Consider the following 5116-nt stretch of genomic DNA (forward strand, 5'->3'; position numbering starts at 1 on the left):
CAATAAGCACATGAAAAGATGTTCAACATCACTAGTCATTAGAGAAATGCAAATCAAAACTACAGTGAAATGCCACTTCACACCCATTAGGATGGCTATCATCAAAAAAGCAGAAAATAACAAATGTTGGAAAGATGTAGAGAAATTGAACCCCTGGTGCACTGTTGATGGTATGTAAAATGATACAACTGCTGTGGAAAACAATATAGTAATTTCTCAAAAAATTAAACATAGAATCACCATGTGATTCATCGTTTTCACTTCCAGGTCTATACTCAAAAGATCCGAAAGCAGGGACTTGATCAGCTATTTGTATACCCATGTTCATAGCATTATTCATTACCCATTATTCACAATAGCTAAAATGTGGGTGCAACCCAAGTGCCCATCTACAGATAAACAGAAGAGTGAAATGTGGTATATACATACAATGGAACATTATTCAACTTTAATAAGGAAGGAAATTCTGACACATAGTATTACATGAATGAAGCTGAAGGACATTATGCAAAGTGAAATAAGCCAGTCACAAAAAGACAACTACTCCATGATTTCACTTACATGAAGTACTTGGAGTAATCAAAATCATAAAGAAAGCAGAATGATGATTACCAGAATAAGGTGTGTGTGGGGGCAGGGAGGTCAGGATGGGGAGTTATTGTTTAATGGATATAGAGATTCAGTTATGCAGAATGAAAGTTATAGAAATAGATTGTGATAATGGTTAGACAACATTATTAATGTATTTAATACCACTGAACTGTACACTTAAAAATGGTTAAGATGGTAAAATTTATAATTTATAATTTTGAAACCACAATTTAAAAAATTGTGGTAGGGGGAATCTCCCACAAAGGAATTCTAAGCAAAGGGAATATTTTTACATACTGATTTTAACCTATTTTGTTGCAACCCTTATGAACACATTGGGCCCACTTGGATAATCCAGAATAATCTCTCCATCTCAAGATCCTTAATTTAATCACATACATGAAGTCTCTTTTGCCATATACGATAACATAGTCACAGGCTCTGAATAGGATATGGGCACTTTGGTGGAGACTGTTATTCTGCCTACCACATATGACCTTCAGACATCAGACAACAAGCAGTATGAAGGGAAAAAAATGAGACGAGCTCTGCAATGGCTTCAGTTACTGACTGGAGAGAGTTTCCAGGCCACAGCACAAGCCGAGTGAACTAAGATAGATCCTGATGGTCTCTCTGAGTAGAGGAAAAAGAGCTGAGAATTAAGAGAAGGTAAGGCAGCCAGATTTCATATTGCAGAATACTGGTAAGGAGAGCACTTCATGGAAAAGAGAGTGCTACATAGAGCTTCAGATATTTTCAGAGTTCCTCTTGGGTTGTTAGCTGAGTATTGACGAGTGCCTAAGCGAAGAAAGTAATTAAGGCCAGGGAAAGAATTAACAGAATGGATCAGGGAGAACAATTCCTAGAGCTCACACAAGGTTTCTCACCAGCCAGGTTGAAAAAGTCTCATAATACATGGGACATGAGGTAGGATACTGAAAAGGGTATTGCCTCAGTAATAGGGCAAAGTTAGCTCTAAATTGGATGCTACTCTTGTCCTCCATAACAAAGCTTGAAGGAAACCTCGAAAGCAGTGAACTATTTCCAAGTAACTTACTGAACCCAAGAATACCAAAAGGAATATAAAACTATCCAGCACCAAAAGCATAAACTCACGTCTAGCATCCAATGAAAAATCACCAGGTATATAAGGAAGCAGAAAAATATGACTTATAACAAGTAAAAAAATCAATCAATAGGAATAGACCCCAGATTATCATAGATTCTCATCTGTTATCATCTGTGTTAGTATCATCTGTATCATCATCTGAGTTAGCAGACAAACATGTTAAAAGTTATTATAACTATATATGTTTAAGAAGATAAAGGAGAGCATATGCATGTTAAAGAAAAAATTGAAGATGTAAAATGACTTAAACTTCTAGAGATGAAAAATGCAATGCCTGAGATTAAAACAAAAAAAATACATTGGATAGGATTAATAGCAGATGGGATTAATAGTGGAAGAAAATAGTCTACAGCGAAGCCACCCTAAATGTGCCCGATCTCATGTGATCTCGGAAGCTAAGCAGTTTTGGGCCTGGTTAGTACTTGAATGGGAGACCACCTAGGAATATCAGGTGCTGTAGGCATTAAAAAATAATAATAATAATAATAGTGGAAGAAAATATTAGTGAATATAAAAACAGTAATAGAAACTAGCCCCCCCAAAACACACACACACAAAGACCAAACTTTGAGACAAATTCAAGTGGCCTAATGTGTGTAAAACTGGAATCCTTGAAAAAGAAGGAGCTAGGACAAAAAAAATTTTGATAAATTAATAGATGAAAAATTTCCAAATATGCTAAAAACTGCAAATCCACAGAACAAAGAGGCTAAATGAAACCCACATACAAGAAACAAGGGGAAAAAAAAAAACTGCACCAAGGCACATGATAATAAAATTAAAGAGAAAATCTTAATTTTCTCTTTAATTTTATTAAAGAGAACAAAGATTTTAAAATCCAGGGGAATTGGAATTAAAGAGAAAATCTTAAAAAGGCATATTACATAGAGAACAAAGATTTTAAAATCCAGGAGAATTGGGAGGAAATAGAAAGTGATTGCTACTGGGTGAGAACAAAGAGAACAAAGATTTTAAAATCCAGGGGAATTGGGAGGAAATAGAAAGTGATTGCTACTGGGTATGGGTTATTTTTAGGTTATAAAAATGTTCTTAAATTGATAGTGGTAATGGTTGCACAACTTAATGAATACACTAAAAACCATTAAATTGTGCACCTTAAATGGGTGAATTTTATGGTTTGTTAATTATATCTGTTTAAAAATTAGGTATTTAATGTAAGAATAATAATGTGGTATTTATAGCATATTATGGTATTTATAACATTATAACATATAACAAACATATAAATGTATGACAGTAGCACAAAGGCAAGAGAGGGAAAAACAGATATATATTGTTGTAAGGTTCTTATCCTGCACATCAGTTAGTATTTCTTGAAGGCAGATTGTAATAAGTCAAAGATGTATAGTTCACATCAAGGATATGCAAGTCAAAACCACAATAAGATACTATTTCATATCTACTAGGATAGCTATAATCAAAAAGAGAAATAATAATGAGTGTTGGTGAGGCTATGGAGAAATTAGAACTCTCATACCTTGCTGGTGGGAATGTAAAATGATGCAGCTGCTTTGGAAGTGGTCTGGAAGTTCCTCAAATGGTTAAGCTGAGAGATACCATATGACTTAGCAATTCTACTTCTTGGTATGTAGCCAAGAAAAATGAAAACATATGTCCACACAAAGACTTTTACATGAATATTCATTACTCATAATGGCCCCAAAGTAGAAGCAACTTATGATGAAAAATAAGATGTGGTATAGCATATAATGGAATATTATTTGGCAATAAAAAGGCATAAGGTACTGTATATGCTATGACATGGATGAACCTTGAAAACATTATGTTAATCTTAACAAGCCAGTCAAAACTGATCATATATTGTACGCCTCCCTTTATACAGAATATCTAGACTAGGGAAATTTCCTAGAGATAGAAATTAGATTACTGGTTGCCTAGGGCTGGGAAAAATGGAGGGATGAAGGTGGGAATGGCTAAGGGGTATGGAATTTCTTTTGAGTGGTTATGAAAATGTTTTAAAGTTGGTTATGGTAACGGTTGCAAAATTTTGTGATTGTGCTAAAAGCCATTAAATTGTTCACTTTTAATGGATATGAAATGTTTGGTATGTGAATTATATCATAATAAACTTGCTTAAAAATGAAATTTGAAAAACTTATATTACAAATCCTAAAGCAACCACTAAAATATAAAACAGAATTATATCCAAGAGACCACAGACTGGAGGTAAAATGAAATTATAAAAAATACTAAATTGATCCAAAACAGTTTCAAACAAAGAAAAAGAAGGAACAGAAAACAAATAGGATAAATAGAAAACAAAAATCAGATGGTAGATTTAAACCCTACTATATCATTAATTATATTAAATGTAAATGGCTTAAAACCCCACAAAAGAGTGTCGAGTTGGATTAATAAAAAAAAAAAAAAAAAAAGCTGCCTACAAGAAATCATTTAAAAAAATAGAAACACAAATAACATAAAAGAATGGAAAAAATATATCATGCTAAGACTAATCAAAAGAGTGCTAAAGTGAAAATATTAATTTCAGACAAAGTAAATTTCTGGCAAAGAATATTGCCAGGGTTAAAAGAATTATTAATATAATAAAAGGATCAATTGATCAAGAGGATGGGAATTCTGAATGCTAATAAACCTAATAACCAAGCTTTGAACACATGAAGCAAAATCAGTAGAACCAAAAAGATAAATATATAAATCTAAAATTATATTCAGAGATTTCAACACCTTTTTCTTAATAATTAATAGAACAGGTAGACAGTAAAGTAGTAAGGATACAAGAAGACTTGAACACTATGAATCAGCTTGATCTAACTGATATTTGTCAAACAGTTCACCAACAGCAACAGAATACATGTTTTTTTCAAATATTCACATTACTTACCAAGATAAGTCATATTCTGACCAAAAAACAAGTCTCAACAAGTTGAAAGAATTCAAATAATATAAAATATGACCACAAGAAAATAAAATGGAATTCAATAATAGAAAGACACTTGAAAAATCCTCAAATATGTGGATACTAAATAACACTTCTAAATAACCCATATGTCAAGGAAGCAATCGAAAGGCCGTTAGAAATCATTTTGAATTGAGTAAAAAGAAAAATATATGAATGATTTACAAACAGTGTTTAGGAGGAAATATAGAGCAGTAAACTCATACATTAAAAGATAATCAAATCAGTAACTAATGGTCTACTTTAAGAAACTATAAAAAGAAGAGTAAATTAAATCCAAATAGGCGCCCCCCCAAAAGAAAATAATAAAGGTAAGAGCAGAAACCGATGAAGTAGAAAACAAACAAAAGAATAAAGAAATTAGTGAAGCCAAAAGCAGGTTCTTTGAGAAGATCAATAAAATTGATAAATCTCTAGCCTGACTGATGAAAAGT

At 32.5% G+C, this 5116-nt stretch overlaps 1 pseudogene; it reads left to right on the plus strand.

Moving 5' to 3' along the window:
• The first annotated feature begins 2064 nt into the window (after positions 1 to 2064).
• Positions 2065 to 2183, plus strand: LOC112485869 (annotated as a pseudogene).
• The last annotated feature ends 2933 nt before the right edge of the window (positions 2184 to 5116 follow it).

The sequence above is a fragment of the Pteropus alecto genome, unplaced genomic scaffold, assembly GCF_000325575.1.
Source record: "Pteropus alecto unplaced genomic scaffold, ASM32557v1 scaffold25, whole genome shotgun sequence".
Lineage (NCBI taxonomy): Eukaryota > Metazoa > Chordata > Mammalia > Chiroptera > Pteropodidae > Pteropus > Pteropus alecto.